Source organism: Canis aureus, chromosome 18 (assembly GCF_053574225.1).
Source record: "Canis aureus isolate CA01 chromosome 18, VMU_Caureus_v.1.0, whole genome shotgun sequence".
In the NCBI taxonomy this organism is placed as follows: Eukaryota; Metazoa; Chordata; class Mammalia; order Carnivora; family Canidae; genus Canis; species Canis aureus.
Genome location: NC_135628.1, coordinates 47831935 through 47850786, shown reverse-complemented (window position 1 = coordinate 47850786; position 18852 = coordinate 47831935). Strand labels below are relative to the sequence as shown.

The 18852-nt window shown below is 42.5% G+C and overlaps 1 protein-coding gene across 1 annotated transcript in view; it reads right to left on the bottom strand.

Moving 5' to 3' along the window:
• The window catches only part of ELAPOR2 (endosome-lysosome associated apoptosis and autophagy regulator family member 2), a 171613-nt gene extending 153444 nt beyond the window's left edge, over window positions 1-18169 (bottom strand). Inside the window, exon 1 of the mRNA XM_077857148.1 lies at window positions 18059-18169. The gene's annotated coding sequence lies outside the window, so the exon portion shown is untranslated. The remainder of the gene's footprint in view (window positions 1-18058) is intronic.
• Between the last annotated feature and the right edge of the window lie 683 nt (window positions 18170-18852).

Here is an 18852-nt window from a genome sequence, read left to right as displayed (position 1 = left end):
AAGAGAAATAAGACAGAAAGAAAAAGAAAGAAGAAAGAAAGAAAGAAAGAAAGAAAGAAAGAAAGAAAGAAAGAAAGAAAGAAAAAAGAAAAGAAAGAGATAGATAGATAGATAGATAGATAGACAGATAGATAGATAGATGTAAGGGTCCCCAAAGTTTGCTAAAGCACTCCTAGTTTAAATGTATTCTTACTTTGTTATGATGGCAAATATGTTAGTCAAGCAAATTCCCATCACCTCTCACCCCCCCCCAAAAAAAAAGAAAAGAAAAGAAAGAAAAATGCAATTAAACCTCGCTATTTTGCTGGATTTCTGTTTTTAGAAATATAATTTCAATTAATACGTGAAAATAATGAATATATTTAATTGTCCTTCCAAATGAATACAAATATTACTCTCATCTAGAGAGTACTCAAACATGAACTTAAAAAGTCCTCATTTTAGCCTCTGAATGTTTGGTGGGAGGTCCACCTTTGTCCCCCACGGTCTGCCAAATATTAATTGATAACAAAAGGACCTATAGGCAGACAGGCAGGCAAGTGGAAGTAATTCCAACAAGCCTATTTAACTGACTGAAATGATTAGCTTTGCAAAAATCAAGATTTATCTGAAATAGCACTAAATACTGAGTAAAACAGCAAACCAAATTACCTCCCAGAATATCTCAGAATGCCAAGAGTCCTTTATTGCTTACATTTACATTTTAGGCTGCTGCTGCTAAACGTTATAAACAACCTATTTGAAATGCTCACTAATGAGTTCTTGATATTCATAGATTACATTATCATACTGGAGCTTAAGAATATCAAGTACCATGATTAGAACTATAGTAGGCTAAAAATAGATAGGCATATGTGGTATAGCCAGCCATACAATGGAATGCTATTCAGCAATAAAAAGGAACAAACTATTGAATACACCACAACGTGAATCAATCTCATAATCATTATGCTAAGTGAAGAGAACCAGGCCAAAAGAGAGAAAGAGAGAGAATGCCATTGGATTCTATTTATATGAAATTCTAGAAAATTCAAGTGAATCCATAGCAAAAGAAAGCTGATCAGGGGCTGCCTAGTGCCAGGGTGGAGAAAGGGATGGATTACAAAGTAGAGGCAGGAAACCTCTGGAGGTAGTAGAAATGGCTATCTTGATTATGGTAATGGTTTCAAAAGTGTATGCATATATCAAAACCGCCCAATTATATACTCCATATTTATGCAGTCTAATGTACTTCAATTAATCTTCAATAAAGTTTTAAAAAAGACTGAAACAGTTGTTTAGCCTTTCCATAAAATATCCAAATAACACCTTATAGCAGTATCATTTACATAAGAAGGAGTAGACTAAGAAAATGATGGCTTTTAAATGGGTTAAAAAGGTTATACGTTATAACCATATAATGTATATGGTTATACGTTAAAAAGACTTAGTGTAATGCCTGGCCCATGTAAATGTGATACAAGTCTCTAAAGAAAGAGGAAATAGAAAACAAAAACATTAAAATAGTTGTGGTAAAATGACAGAACTATAGTCTATTGATTTTAATGCTAAAATGTCTTTGGTAGGGCAGCCCTGGTGGCTCAGTGGTTTGGCGCTGCCTTCGGCCTGGGGCGTGATCCTGGGGTCCTGGAATTGAGTCCTGTGTCAGGCTCCCTGCGTAGAGCCTGCTTCTCCCTCTGCCTGTGTCTCTGCCTCTCTCTCTCTTTGTGTCTCATGAATAAATAAATAAAATCTTTAAAAAAATAAATAATAAAATAAAATAAAATAAAATAAAATAAAATAAAATAAAATGTCTTCGGTAAATAGTGTTTTTTCCAACGACGGAAGTTGGGCCTTCTACGTTGGAAGTTGTATAGGCTTCTGCTTTAAGATGTCATCAGACCACGACTCCTCACTCCCACCTTAGCTCTGCTCTGTTCTCTGTTCCCAGAACTTCACAGGCAAAGAGAGACAGAACATAATCTACATTCAGAACCCTCATGGGTTCTTACTGGGGAAGTACCACAGTCATCTTTTTCCTTCAAAAAAAAAAAAAATTCAGGATCCCTGGGTGGCACAGCGGTTTGGCGCCTGCCTTTGGCCCAGGGCGCGATCCTGGAGCTCCGGGATCGAATCCCACGTCAGGCTCCAGGTGCATGGAGCCTGCTTCTCCCTCTGCCTATGTCTCTGCCTCTCTCTCTCCCTCTATATGACTATCATAAATAAATTTAAAAAAAATATTAAAAAAAAAATTCTTCTTCTAAGAAAATTTCCCCAAACAAGAATCTAGTAGAGACAGAATGAGCCTCCCACCCCACTCAACTGATCAGCATGTCTCTGCCAGACAAGAGAAACTGGACTAGGGACTCTGCACAGATACCTCATCCTCAAGAGAAGGGGACTGATGGCCATGGCCACTTACACACCTCTGTGAGTGAAACACAGCAGTACAAAGAGCTCTTTTTGTGAAAACATGTGCAACACTAACATCTACCTTGAAGCAGAGGATAGCCATCTAAAACACATGAGGAAAGGATCACTACCTTGAGATCTCAGTCGGTTCACCATCTGCCTTCAGCTCAGGTTGTGATCTCGGGTCCTAAGATTGAGTCTCCCAGTGGACTCCTGGCTCAGTGGGGAGTCTGCTTCTACCTCTGCTCTTCTCCACTGCTTGTGAGTGCTCTCTCTCTCTCTCAATAATAAAATCTTTTTTAAAAAATGACTAAAGGAGAGGACGCCTGTGTGGCTCAGTGGTTGAGCGTCTGCCTTCGGCCCGGGGTATGATCCTGGAGCCGGGATCGAGTCCCACATCGGGCTCCCTGCATGGAGCCTGCTTCTCCCTCGGCCTGTGTCTCTGCCTCTCTCTCTGTGTGTGTCTCTCATGAATAAATAAAAATAAAAGCTTTAAAAAAATGACTAAAGGAGAAAAAGATCATAAATGGGTGCTTGGTGGGAGCACTTAGTAAGATTCAGTACGTGGCCTGAGAGAAGCAGTTGTGGAGAGCTGTAAGTGTAGACCAGTTCTGTGTAGCAGAGTGGGAGGCAGTGAAGTTCAGTGGAAAGCAAGGTCTCTGGGGACACAGGTACCCCAGCCTTATAGCTCACCATTTTTGACATCGTTCTCGTTATTAATTGCCTTTGAGCTTCAGTTTCCTGAAGTCTAAAAGCAGAAGGATGGATAGCTGTGAGGATTACTGTGAATAAAAGTAAAGTGCTTCACACATTTAACTACTCAATAAGTGGTACTTGTTATCAAGAAAATTGAAGATAATTAACAAAATATTAGAATTAAGACCACTGTGTAAGAGACTAGATATACGATTCATTTTAAAAAACCAATGGCTTTTCAACTGATCAGGAAAAATTCAATTAAAAGACATTAGGGGAAAGCTGCCAGAAAAAAAATAGTAAAAATACTTGGGAATATAAAGTTAGTGCTCATGAAAAGTACAGTATATTTCAGGCGCCAAAGCCAACTACATCTTCAAATGCAAATGTAAGCTTATAAAGATGACAATTTTTTCTAAATAACTTAAAACATTTAACAGAATCCAAGAGAAAATGCCAGTGAGGTTTCTTAATTTTTTAAAATTCTTCTGAAGTTGAACCCGAAGACTACATGAAGTGAGAACAGCTGAGAAATCTTTGAAAGAAAAGACACAAGTATCTTATAGAATCCTATGATAAAATTCTGTGTACAACCTTGGTTAAAAAAAAAAAAATCAACAGTACAGAAAGTAGTCCAAAAGAAAGCAATTATTTTTGAATATACATGTCATATATTACAAATACAATAATACATTAAGAAGCATACATATACCCACTAACACAATAGATGGTATAGAAAACAAACCAATGGAGAAAGGATGAATTATGAATTGTTCAAGATACTATTTGCAAAAACTGGTTATTTAGGAAATGAAGTCAGAGGTTTACCTTACATTAAGGATGGAATAAAATTCTAGAGGCATCAAACTCGAAGGAATAAGTACACAGCATATTGTTAAACGCCAAAAAAAAAAATAAATAAAATAAAAAGGTAGATTACCAAACTACACAGAACATTCCCATTTTGTAAACATACATGTATATTCATACAGAAATACATGCAAAGACACCTGATATATGTGATAAAAACAGGGTAGCCTGAAGGTTACAAGTGTGGGTACTGGGGTAACAGCTGGGCCTCACAAGTAGTAACTCAGCCATCCTGGTAGTATGAAGACCAATCTCAGAGTCTGGAGGATGAATTAATTAATTAATAAACAAAGTGTCCTAAAGTAGTACCTGGCTCTTGTTCTTATTTATTATTCCTCTTACAAATGCTAAGATGTTAGGAGTAGTGTGTTATTTGGTGGGATTCTGAGTATTTTTATTGCCTCATTTTTATAGATGCACACATACTGCATTTAATTTTCAAAAGATCAAATGTACAAAAAGGAATCATAAAAAAACCTGAGCAAATAGTGTTAATATTTATCTGCTCTTTAGATAGGGAAGCACTTCCCTGGCATAACAAACCCAGATATGTTTAGGCATCTACTGTTACTTTGGCTCAAGTTATTTCCTTGTATGCATTATTGATATGCCAAGGATATTACCAAATAGAAGTCAACATCAAACTTAAATTTCAAATGGCCAATTTTTCCCACTCTCAATTTTAGGATGTTAAACACCAAAGGCATTGTTTTATGTTTACACTGTTGCAATATTAGAAAAAGTTGCTAAATATGACAGATCAAGAATGAATGTATCCTAGAACTGAAACACCAAGGATTAAAGATTTATCTTCTTGCTGTTACATTAGGAATGTATATAACCTTGAGCAGTCATCCAACTACCCCTTAAATCCACCACAAGATATAGGCACAGTGTAGCAAACCAGAACTCATAGATGTGACCTAGACCATCAGTCTGTCCAAAACAGGAACCCTGCAACTTTCAAAGTACAAAGAAACAGTTCATGGCTCTAGAGATATAAAACACCTTCTTGGATGAACTCAATTCTGCATTCTTCTGCCTATTACCCACCAATCTTCATTTCATCCTCTAACATTATACCAATGCCTCTCATACATGACTGCACATAATGCATTTGAAGCTCACTATCATGATTCCTTTGTCTCCTCAGGGCCAACCATCCTTAATTCCTTAAGTCAGTCCTCAAGTATTTGGACATACTTTCCAAATAGTTCATTTCCTAATTGGCACATCAAGTCAACATCTCCATATGTCAATCAATATCCCTCTTCAAATATTACACTTAGGTTGAATCACTAACCTAAGTTAAATGTCTACCTTCTATGAGCCAAGCACTCTACTCCTATTAATAGAACCTAAGACACATACCCCATCATTGCTTTTAGCAGCCACGTGACATCTGTGGCTTCAAAAGTACTTTTAAAGCAAGACTTCCTCATCCTGTGCTTGAACATCTAAATTGTTCAAACATCTAGTATCAAAAAGGAACAGTCCAGATTTAACAATTATGTTTGCCCATCATTCTAGCCTTACAAATCATCTTAAATCCCAATTTTGCTTTCCAACTCATTAGGCATCTTTCCCAGCTTTCTGACTTTACAAAATTTGGTTAAGCCTTCCCAAATCCAAACATCGATTAAATAGTAAAACAACAACAGCTCAGAGATTAGATACTAACACCAAAGGTAGAGTAGGCCCCCCTATTCGTGGTTCTGTTACATCCAAAAGCAGACAATTCCCCTCCTGATGTATAGTCAGAAGGTCAATAGTAGCCTAATGCTACATCATTCACTTCACTTCACCTGATCACATAGGCATTTTATCAACTTACATTATCACAAGAAGAAGAGTACAGTACAGTAAGATAGTCTGAGAGACCACTTTCACAAAACTTTCACTATAGTATACTGTTATAATTGTTATATTTTATTATTGTTGTTAATCTTACTAATTTTTTTTTCAGATTTTACTTGAGAGAGAGAGGCTATGAAAGAGACTCCAAAAGGGGAGGAGGGGTGAGGGGGGAAGGTAGAAACAGACTCCCTGATGAGTAGGGAGCCCAACACAAAGCTCAAATCCAGGACCCCAGAATCAGGATCTAAGCAGCAGCAGACACTTAACTGACTGAGTGACCCAGGTGCCCTGAGCCTAATTTTTGACTTTAACTTTGTCACAGGAAGGTTTGTATAAGAAAAAACATAGTATATATAGGGTTCAGTACTGTCTAGGGTTTCAAGCATCTACTGGGTATCTTGAGATGTATCCTTTGTGGATGAGGAGGATTAGCATTACACAAAAGACCTTCCTTCAGATTAGCATTCATTCCTTAAATTAATAACCTTAGGGTACATTTGTTCAAACAGCCAACAATCTGCCTAATTATACCATCATTCAGCATATACTGCTGCTTCTTGGCCCAAGGATACATTTCAAATGCCTTACTGAACATCAAGAACCACCACATCTCAGGCAGCCCCAGTGGTCCATGGTTTAGTGCCGCCTTCAGCCTGGGGTGTGATCCTGGAGACCCAGGATCAAGTCCCACATCAGGCTCCCTGCATGGAGTCTGCTTCTCCCACTGCCTGTGTTCTGCCTCTCTCTCTCTGTGTGTCTGTCATGAATAAGTAAAATCTTAAAAAAAAAAAAAAAAAAAAAAAACTCTTTCATTCTCCAGATTTATTGGTCAGCTACCCTGAGCCAGTTTCTGTGCCTTCACTCTACCTGCTGCACCTTCTCAGGTTCATTCTCAATTGCTTCTCATTCTCCTGGCTCTTTTTTTTTTTTTTATAAGATTTATTTATTTGAGAGAGAGAGAGATCAAGGAGAAGGGGCAGAGGGAGAGGAAGAGAGGGAGAGAATCTAAAATAGATCCCCTGAGTGCAGAGCCCAACAAGGAGCTTGATCCCTCAACCATGAGATCATAAACCAAGCTGAAATTAAGAGTTGGACACTTAACCCACAGAGTCACCCAGGTGCCCCACTCTGCTTTTTAAATGCTGGTGTTTCCCTGAGCCGTCTCCTCAGCACACTGCTGTTGCTGCATGCTCAGAATCCAGATGACCTCATCAACACCAAAGGTCTCAAGTACCTCTCCTGGGCTCCTGGCTCACAAGTTGTCTCTCTGTTGCACTCGCAGACATCCAGCTGTCTCTGGGAGAGCACTATTTGGATGTACCTGGGGCACTTTAAACTCAGGATGTCTATAATGAACTCATCCTCTTTCTTCCAGACACCCAGCCTCCTCCTCCTCCTCCTCCTAAATGTTCAATCTCAATGAAAGGCTGAGCATCTACCCAGTAGCCCAAGAGGAAAAACCCAGCAGTCACGGGAGATTGCAATGTATCATCATCCAGTGCCACCCTCCTCCCCCCCTTCCATCAGTTGCTTAGCTCTTCCTTTTCTCCCCATGGAGTCCCCTAACTGATCTTCTTGTCTCCGTTAAGATCCCTCTTTTATAGTCCTCCATTCACCAGCAGAATAATCCTTCCAATTTGCTGTCAGTGGCTCCCCATAGGTTTCCTGCCTTCCTCACAGCCTACTCATCTTGTGCCACTCCTACCTATGTGTCTTCACTCTAGCCCTTGAAGTGGTCATAGGCGTTCACTCCTCTGGGCTGTTACTCAGCCTATTGCTTTGACTGAGATACACTGTCCTCTGTGCATCCCAGAATACACTTCTGGAAATCTTTCAAAACTCAGCTCAAACAGAAATTTTTGTGAGGCCAGGGCTCTTTAATCTGATTTAGTTGCCCTTTCTCTGTGCTTCTGTTTAACCCTGTGCATGACCCCTACAAAGCACTTAACCCATCTATATTATAATCATAGACTTATGTATTACTAGTTTTCCAGTGAAAGAAACTCATAATATGAATGCATAAAATGCTAAATGAACAAGCATGTCAATGGCCATTGCAAATGAGTAACAGATAATGAATTAGGGCAATCTTGAAATTTCAAACACAGAATCTTAGAACAAAAGACTGTCAATCCAAGCCCAAGAACTCTTAGTCACTTTGCAGTTGCTTCATTATTTTTGTCAGCCAAACAGATGATAGATTTCATTTACTGTAGGAATTTAATGAGGTACTATGTACCAAACGCCACTTTTAAAAATTAAGTTTATTCCTATTTGATACATTAAGTATTTTCATATACACTTTTAAGGTCTAAATAATTATTTGAAAAATAATAATAATTATTATTATTTGCTTTCTCTGGGTATTATCTCAAAACATGTAGACAGGCGGAAAAATATTTTCAATGTATATTGAATGTTATCCTTACTAAATGAAGAGCTCATATATGTAAGAAAGACATTAAGTGAAAACAGAAACTCCCCAAAAAGTGAAATATAAAAAGCTAAGTGATATGAAAAATATTGACCCTCAGTAGCAATTAAAGAAATATAAACTACATCAGTGAGATGCATTTTCCACCATTAAATTAGTAACAAATAACAATTTTCAATGTTGGCCAGGATATAGTTCATAACCTTCAACCTAAGATTTCTACTACAAATAATCTAGCTTCCGTAATAAGAAATTCAGACAAATGTTTTGTGTAATTATAACATTTTAAAATTACAATTAAAAACCTTAGTTTCGCAAAATTAAGTTTATTCATTCAGCAAGCAAGCATTTATTATGTATTTACTATGTCAAGCATTGTTTGGGGTCAGGGGTAAAGCAGCTTATTTTAAAATAGAGAAAGAAAAAGGAAGGGAGAGAGGGAGAGAGAATATAGATTGTAGCCTGTCTTTATGGAGCTTGTAATTTATTGGGGTGGGGTCATAAAAACAAAACAAATAATTAGAATATATATTATAATGGATGCTGAAAAGTGCTATGGAGAAAAATAAAAGCAAAAAATAAGGATAGAAAGGAAGAGGGTGCTATTTTCAACAGGTGCCCAGAAAAGGCCTTACAGAGAAGATGACAGCTGAGCAGAAACCAGAAGCAGACAAGGGAGAAAGCCAAGCAAACACCTGAGTGAAGGAAGGTCCAAGAAGAGCAAAGAGGTGGCTCCTGAGAAAGGCTCACACAACACATTCCAGAAAGAGCAAGGAGACTCGGGAGGCTGAGGCCAAGTGAAGAATGGAGAGAGTAGTAAGAAACAGCCTTTCTTAAGCCTCAATAGAGGCTTAATAGAGGCTGGATCCTATTGGGTCCTGTCAGCCGCCATTGGTGCTTTGGTTGTGAATGAAACCTTACAAGAGCTTTGAGCAGTAGCATAATGCTGTTTTGAATTGTTTTTATGTGATCTCTTACTGCTCTGTTGAGATCAAACTAAAGAAGATGTAGATGGGAAGTTACAATTCAGGCAAGAGAAGATGGTGGTGTGGTCGAGAAGGTGAAAATTTCTGACCAAATCTATCTTGTGGCAGAGACAATAGGGTTTACTGATAGACTGGATATACGATGTGGGAGAAAAAGAAGTCTGTGAAGACTCTAAAGTTTTAGGCCTGAGCAACTGGAAGGGAAGAATTCTCATCAAAGGAAATGAGGAAGGAGTAAGTTTGGAGCAATGACAGGAGCTCAGTTAGACATGTCAGCTTGGAAGTAACTATCCAAGTCAAGACACCAAGCTTTGCTTCCTGGGAATCCAGGGAAAGCTCTGTGCAGGAGATATGAGTCTGAGAGCTATCCACCTGGAGATGGTATTTAAAGCCTAGAAACCAGATGATATCACCAAGAGCATGAGGATGACAAAAAAGATAAAAGGGCCAAGGATAAAGGCCTGAAAAGCCCCAGTGTAAAGAAGTCAAGGAGATGAGACAGAACTATGAATGTCAGAGAAGAATCACAGTGAAGCAAGAGAAAAACCGCTTGGAAGACAAATACAAGTCTCAGCAGTGACAGAGCGATCAGGTCCAGAGTTTCTGACAAAGCAAGTAAAGATGAGGAGTAACAGCTGGATTTGGTGAAGAAGAGGTCATTGTTGACCTAGAAGAGTGATTTTCGGTGAAATGGTGAAGTAAATGACTTGTAAGTGAACCAAGGCAGACATTCAAATGAAGCAATATTTTGCAATATACCATCTTAAGATATTTCATCACTATTATGGAAATATTTACAAAAAAGTGTTATTGCCATGGGAAAATGGTTACAAGACAGGAAGAGATATACTATGCACTCACTTGTGTGGTTTTGAAAAAGAAAACATGTAAGTAGAAAATGACCCCAAGTGGAAGAACTAGAGCTGACTTTTTTAATACTTCCTTTTATTTTCTAAAATGTTCACAATGCACAACTTGCATAATTAGGAAAAATGCTCCTGCAAAAATACTTTCCTCTCCACTTTCCAGCCTTTCACACTTCCATCCATCCCCTCAGAAACACTGTTCTTAACTTAGACAAGCATAGTAACTACTACCTGGCATTGCATTAAAATTTGCAAAGTATCTTCAAATGCACCAGATTCTCCCAGTAACTCTAATATGGATAAGGCAGGAGTTACCATCTCCACTTTCAGAAAATGACTCAAAGAGGTTGATTTGCACATGGTGGCAGAGCTCAGGTGTGAATTAATTTTTGATGGCCCTTGATACATCTACTGTAACAAGAAGACATTTTGCAGTTGGAGCAAAAGATATATGCAACAATCTCCTCCCCATAAGTAGCAATTATTGGGAGACATTTACCAAGAAGGCTGACCATACTTTTTTAATATTACCATTTTTCTATTCCAATGTCTATTTCAGAGAAAAAACATTCATTAATTTTCATGAGTGGATGGTTTTTCCATCAGGCGTTAGGCTCCTAGAGAGGGATGACGATGTCCTCTGCATCCTGTATTATTAGCAGCAACTGGCCTCCTTCTGAGTGTATAGAAGATAACAAAGAAATGCTTGCTGATACACTTGATGGTAATGGGAGGAGCTCATGCTCTATTTGATGTGATTACTGTAGGAGTTTCTAAAATGCCCTGCAGAAAAAGCAAGTCAGCTTCAGTTGCAGCTGAAGGAGCTTTAACAATGAGATCCCTGGGTTTCAGGCAACTTAACTGTATTCCTCACCTTATACCTAGGACACTGGTTCCCCTACTTCAGGGTACAGCATAATCCCCTGGGGAGATGGTTATAACAGACTGCGGTGCAAAGCCCAAGAAATCCCATTTCTAACAAATTCCCAGGTAATTTTAACACTGCTAGTCCTAGGATCACATTTTGAGAACCAAGGACTTAGAAGAAAAAAACCTATAAAAGTGAAGATTTGAAAAAAAAAAAAAAGTGAAGATTTGAATAAGCAATAAGTAGTATCCTGAATTCCAGAGCTATAAACTGAGAGTAAACTTCAATATATCCTGATCACTGGGTTTTTATTTCAGAGTCTTAAATTTGGTATAACTGAGAGAAGATGTCAATTACGATTAAATGTACTACAAAGATCAATTTCTTTTTATAATGGAAAAGGTGGAAGCCACCCACACTACTTTATTTTCAAGGCAGTGATTAGTGCTGCCAGAAAAGAGGACCTACATCTTACTCATCTTTAAAACCTTCAAGTGTCTTACACATAAAGATACCTAATCACTGTTTGCTGAGTAAGATGATGAAATCCTGCCCTCAGTGAGCTTATCATGTACTTTGAGGGGAGAAGAGGAGGGTGTTCAGAGCCTCTAGTACAGGTATGGACCTTTGCAGGACTTAGAAAAAGGTGCCCCTTCTGGACCTATGAAACGGGTATAGGTACTCCTTCCTGCAGGGGAATACAGAGCTGTACCAGGACAGCTGGCTGGCCACACACACAGTGGATGGATTCTAGCTCTCACCTGACTCCACTGTTGGGTGCCCTTCTACAGGGCACAACTCACCCATCCATACAGGGTGGTCCTGTATGTGCAAAACATTTGTACAACAGCATACACATGCCAGAGGGTAAACAATGGGCTGTGATTAGAATTCAGAGAAAAGATCCTTTGTCTTTAGCAGTTAAAGGGTTGTGGGGTTAAAAGAAGGATACAGAAATTGATCCCCACCAGGAGGCTTCCTTTGTCTGAGATGTTCTGTAATCACCAAGCACAACCTTCATCCAAAATCCTACTCATCCTTTAGGTCCTAACCTAAACGTCTTTTTTTGGGAATATCCCTTACCCCAGACTAGAATGGCTATACACTCCCACTGCACACAGCAACTTCCCACCCTATCACTATGGCAAACATGCTTATATGGTGGGTGATATTTTGATTCTGCCCCGAAGAGATTATAAACCACAATGCAGGCAGGGCCATATGTTTTGTTCATTGTTCTACCACCAGTACCTGGTACTTAAGTACACAATAAATATGGGTTTAATACTGAAACAGTACACATAATTTAGATTAAGAAATGTGAAAAGGGACAAGAATTACCCATGGTTTCTTCAGGGGGAAGGAAAAGACAACCAAAACTTGACTGGTGTTTTCTGACAATAAAGAATTATTATAAGATCTAAGACACTTCTGAAGAATATACTATGATATGAAAATGTGCCACTCTATACTATGCTCTGCTATTTCCATCCCTTGTGCTAAAATATGACACTTCACAGAACTGTCAACTCTTAGTTTTACATTGTAAATATTGATGGTGTGAATACTTGTTCACATTTGCCTAAAACATGAGAAACGGTTCTGAGCACAAGAACTTGAAATGGAAAATCACCTCCCCAAGCCTAAGAGGCAAGATTAATTATCTTAACTGCTTGAAAACAGAGGCTGAGTCCTAACCCCTTTCTAGACAGTGTGACTTTAGAATCCCTGACACCCTAACCCATAGCTCATGACCTTCAGAGGCTGCCTGCTGAAGGACACGTCTCAACTGCTGCTCTCCAAGTCTGAAACAGAATATATGGCCATTTGCAACTCTTCTGATTTACATGGACTTGGAAGACTCAGTCTCTTACCTACATTATATAACCCACAAAGGCTGTATAATAAAATTCTACTCTATCACCCCCACCTCACCTCCCAGTTAACACTGAAGCCATCCCCACCATTTCACAGAAATCACCCTGGCATTGAGTACCAGAAACCCAAAGGTCAAATTCAATCTTCTCTTTTCGGTCCTCATATTATTTGAGTTTCCTTGGTCAAATGACACCAGAACCATCTCTTTTTTTTTCCTTCAAAGGCTTTTCTCACCTTCCTCGCAATCTGTACTGTCCGTTTCCCTTACTCTGGCATTACTTACGTGTCTCCTTTGCCAATGCCTCCATTTCTGCCACCTTTAATGTTGGTAAAACCTAAGTCTTACCTTTTGCCCTCTCTGTTCTCATTCCCTGAATGATCACATCCAATAAAGCAGTCTCAACCATGCCTTTTATTCAAGTGATTTCTCTTATCAGCCCAGACCAGGCTCCTGAGCCACATGGCATGATACCCAACTTCCTACTGAGCAACTCTACTTAAAGTCAACCTCTCCAGGGGTACCTGGGTGGCTCAGTGGTTGAGCATCTGCTTTTGGCTCAGGGCATTGTCCCAGGGTCCCAGGATCAAGTCCCATATCAGGCTCCTACAGGGAGCCTGCTTCTCTCTCTGCCTATGTCTCTGCCTCTCTCTGTGTGTCTCTCATGAATAATTTTTTTTTTTTTAAGTCAACCTCTCCAGAACCAAGCTATTCATCTTGTCTTCCTCACAGAAGTTAGAGGTACCATCTTCTCATCAAGCCAGGACCTTTCATTCCCTCACCCTCCACATCCAATCCCTGGAAATTCTACCTTCCAACAGCATGCCCCCTTTGCCGTCTTCATTGCTACTCCTTAACTGAGACCTGTCATCCTTTACTTGGACCACTGCAATTGCTCCTAGTAGGTCTCACCTCTTTCAGTCTCCTACCACACTAATATGGATTCCATATTGGTGCCAAACTAAAGCATTTTTTGTTGCTCCTGATCTTTACATTTTTCCACTGCTCCTCATCATCTACCAAATGAGGGCCAGCTTCTTAGTATGACATAGGGCCCCCCTAGGATCAAGCCTCCTCTGCTTGCCTCGCAGACCCATCTCATTAAGTTCTCCATAGCATGCTACATACCAGCTACAACCTATTGTAACACAACACAGTTTGTCTTTCTGCCCTTTTTCAAACTGTGGGATTTTTTTTAAAAGATTTTATTTATTTATTCATGAGAGACACAGAGAGAGAGCCAAAAACATAGGCAAGGGGAGAAGCAGACTCCCTGTGGAGAGTCCGATGAGGGACTCAATCCCTGGACCCTGGGATCTCAACCTGAACCAAAGGCAGATGCTCAACCATTGGAACTACTCAGGTGCCCCTTCAATCTACACCAGAAATGTCCTCTGAGCCCACACTCACATCTCATCCCTACTTGCTTGGCAAATACCTCCTCATTTTTCAGATCTCACTCACCTCTTCTACAGGGCCTTTTCTGATCTAACTAGATGTGACCCTTTCTTTCTTCTCTCATGACCCCAAATCACTTCACTGCTTTGTTTACATTTCTGTCTCATCCTTACCCAATTAAATTTTATTTTTCTAATTTGTAATTTCCCATCATCTGACATGTTGCCTGGCACATAGCATAAGCTCAATAAATGCCTAAGGAATAAAAACTGTTTGCAAAAAGTCATCATTCTCAAGACTCAGAGACCAGTAGAATTGTATTATGCAGGATTTTAGAGCAGTGAACTAAGAATCAAGCTAATCTGTTATTTAATTTTCCAAATTTAAATAATGCATACATAATCCACTTAGTTCTTTTTACTCTCATGCACTGTATCTCCTAATACTTTTACTCCATCTCTGAATCATCTGTTGGCCCTTATCATTATTTTTTTTTTTTTTTTGCCTCTGGCAGTCCCATTAAGTCCGATTATTCAATGAGTCAAAAATTCCATTCCATTCCATTCTTGGATAAACCTATCTTCTGAACCTCTGAAATCTCCCCAAAGACCCTTCCTGAAATATCAGGACCCAGGTCTACTAATCCAGCAATAATCAACTTTCACATTTCCATGGATATTTTTCCTTTAATTTATGTTAATCCCATCCTCCCAATAGAAATAGGTAGGTCTGTTTTTATAACTATCATTCTACAAGCAAAAAAACTGGTGCCAAGAAACCCAGAGGATGCTTATCCTTCATAAGTTTTCCCATGCACAGCCTGAGAAATTAATTCTGCGCTTTCTGACATCCAGTCTTCGTATTTTTTTTTCTTTCAACACCATTTATGAAAGTCACATCCTCTTGTCCTTCCTCTGCAGGCACACTGACTTTATTTTTTTTATTTCTGTCTCTAAAACTATAGCTTTCCTGTATGCGCTTGGGCTTCCACCCTGCTGATCTGATTACCAGCTGAGCATTCATTCCAAAGTCATCATTTTTCTCCCCTTTTCAGCTCTGTAATCCCATGATTTGACAGAGGAAGCTGTACTTGGTGAGTTTCACCTCAGAGTCCCATCCTCTGCAAAAACCTAAGTGAAACGTCACCCATAACCCAATTGTCTTTTTTTTTTTTTTTTTTTCCTGAACTCTGGCAATTAAAACTTGATTGGCCCCAGGCCAATTTCCTGGGCCTCTCTTTTGTCTTCCCTTGCTTTGCCCTAAAACCAAGCAAGGAAAATCAGTCTACAGAACTTAATCATGTCTACTTTTATAAAAATTACTGATGAGGGTGAGACTCAAACCACAGGAGGACAGTGAGTTTTAAAATCACAGACTTTTCCATCCTTTTCAACATTCTCTCTCATTATAAAGAGCTGGTCTTAGTTTCCAGCTTCTGATCCTCACTGCACCCTCTCACTCTGCTCCCAGCACATAGTTTTCTGTTCTATTGCGTGACATTCGCCTCCTTTTCTATTACTCAATTGTAGAAAGGGATAAACAGGTAAGAGCGAACACAAAACAGTTACTTTATGACTTTGTTCACCAGAATTAGCCCACCATTCCATAACTCTACCTCAGAGGACACCTCCTCCCTACCTCCCAGCACAAACAGGCCCTAACCCTCAGAGCCTGAACAGCACCGGCTTTTCTCCCTTTCCTCTTAAAAACAATGTCAGAGAGAAACAATAATCAGTTCCATAAAACTGTCTCGGCTAGTTAGACCAGATGCCCAAAAGCGGAGTCAGCCCCTGTAAGACTGGTTGGCCTCTCCTATTTCCAAAGGAACCTCTCACTCTCAGACATCTCACAAATGTTGTCAGTCACCAAGAAGAATATCAATGCATCTATGCATCACCATTTCTAAAATCACAAGCCACAGGCAAGCTCAATACTAGCCTCCTATATGAGTCATGCATTTCTGCTTTTTATGGGGGGAGGGGGGAATTCAAAAGAGATCTCAAGGAACTGAGTCAGTGTAATTTCTAAGTCAGTGCAACAAAGAGCTGGGAGGAATTGAAGAGAGCCTTCCTGAACTTTCTGTCATCTTCCTGCCTCTCGTTTCAGCATTTCTTTTTCAGCTGCAGGCTCTTACTCTGTTCTTTCTAGGTGTACATGTGTGGTCCATGTGAACGTCTCAATGATCAGCCTAGTTGTAATGAGCAAAAAGCATCCCTCCTCTGGCCTTAACTTTCACCCTAACATTTCAAGTAGATTCTTCATTATTAAGAATCAGTGTCGCAAAGAGCTTAAGACATTTCATTTCAAAAAAAAACAAAAACAAAAACAAAGGTACGTTGTGCATTTTGAGGCCAGGGGCTGGAGGCTAGGCTTTAGGTTTGTCCTGTTAGAACTGTTCGATCTGAGGATGTCCAAGAAGCAGCTTTCTGTGGAAATCTGGAAGAATGGATCCTTCCCAGGTGATAGGTGAAGTTGAAGAGCACAGATTAAACTACTAACTATATTGATAAACTCTGAAGTTAAACATAGCTGTTTGTTGAGAGCTTGCCCTGATTTCCCCGACTGCAACATTCCTGTGTGCTCCCACATATGCCTTTGATTTGATTCACTCTCATTTCAGTCTATCCTGGGACTCGTATTATGGGAGAGAAAGATGAAATTCTGAGGATGATGGACGATGTCCAGAACACATATAATCTATAATTCAAGCCTGGGTAAAATTCAAAAGTTACAGCACCACACACAAAGCAACAGGGTCTGGCCTGTCTTCCCAGAGGGGTTATTGGCTAACCTATTTTTGCTATACAAAAATTAAAATGAACCATCACCCTGATTCCTAGCAATCTTCCTAAAAGCAGTATCCACTCCCCATATCCTGCCCAACATAATCACTCAAAGTAGGTCAGAAATGTTGCTTCCTTCCCCTCATTGATTTTCATTAAGAGGCTGCACTTTCTGGAACACTAAAAGGAAAGATACGCACCCACTACAAGTACCAATGACACCCCCCGTAAATTTTTGGCACATTAAATCCAGTTCCCCTAAAAGCAGGAGAAAATCTCATCACCCGTGATTTATTCTTTTTGGCTGTTAATCAACAATAATCTCCAAGTACAAAATAAACAGTGGCCGTGCTTCAGCTAGATGAACACCTCCCGAAACGAGCATGTTCGCTCTGTCTTTTCTCATTTTCTAGATAACCAACCCGCCTCCGTCCTAAGCACACACTCTTTTATTCTCCCTAATTCATATCCACATTGTGCCAGGAGGATGCCGAGCGATCCCACACACCGGCCGAGCAGGTCCCCGGGGCCTCATGAGGCAGCCGAGCGCGGGCGACTGGGAAGAAGGGGTCTGTAGAGACCTGCGGGGTCTCGGGGAAGGGAAGGGGGCGCGGGGGGCGCGGGGGGCGCGGGGGGCGCGAAGCCCTCTCGTGACACCACGCGGCTCCCTGAAACAGCCGTGAAGGGACGGGTCTCCAGATTCCCCCAGCGGGGCTCCCCCAGGCTCCTCGCCACCCCACTTGCTGAAATCTCTGCCAAGGCCCCGGGTCCTGAAGCCTGGCACTCGGAAGGGGGCGCCGCAAAGTCCTTGGGAGCCCTCCGAACGCGGGCGCCAACAGAGGAGCATCCCCCGAAAGGCAGCGGAGCCACACGCCCCCTCTCGGCCGGCGCCCCGGCGGGCAACTTCACCCCCGCGGCGAACCAGGGCCCCGAGCTGGGGACGGCAGGAGGCGGCGGCGCCGGCCTCGCCCCCCGCCCCCGCCCCCGCCCCCGCCCCCCGCGAGCTCCAGGTAGAGGACCAGGTGCGGCTCACCTCCAGGCAGGGCGGAAGCGGGCGGCCGGGGGAGGGCAGGTCCCCCGCGCAGGCCGCCCGGCAGCCGGCGAGCGCCCAGCAGCAGATCCAGGCGGCGCTCCAGGGCGGCGCGAGCCCGGCGCGGGCAGCCCCCGCCCGCCGCCCCCGGCCCCCGCCCCCGCCCCCGCCCCCGCGCCGCGCCGGCCCCCGGGCGAGGAGCCGCATCTCCGAGCCGCCGCTGTCCCGGGTGGGGCGCTCGGCCGGCCGCTCGCCCGCCCCTCGGGTCCGCCGGGGAAGCTCGGCTGCGCTCGCGGCCCGGCAGCGGGCGCCGGTGCTCCCGTCACGCCGGAGGGAGGGACCGCGGGGCGCGGGCGCGGGCGCGGCGCGGGGGCGGGGGCGGGACGCGGGGCGGGGACGCGGGGCCCGGGCGCAGGTGGCGGGGGCGGAGCGGGGCGGGGCGGGGCGGGAGCTGCGGCCCGGCGCGGCCGTCCCGGGGGGTCCCCAGGCCCGCGGGGGGGGCGCTCGGCGACTGGGGTCTGCCCGGCGGCGGCCGCCTGGAGGCCCTGCTCCCCGCCTCGCGCCCGCACACGGACGCGCCCGGGAGCGGCCCCGCCGAGGACCGCAGCGACGACCGGCCCGGCTTCGTGCGAGACGCGGCGGCGCGGAGGAGGCGGCCGGGAAGTGGCGGCGCAGTCCGCGACTCGGTTTCCTCGCCTGTGTCACGAAGGCGGCGGCCGCACCCCCCGCAGAGGCCGGTCGGGGTCGGGGACCTGCTGCACGGGGCGCCCCGGGGAGTGCCGGGCCCGCCGCGGCCG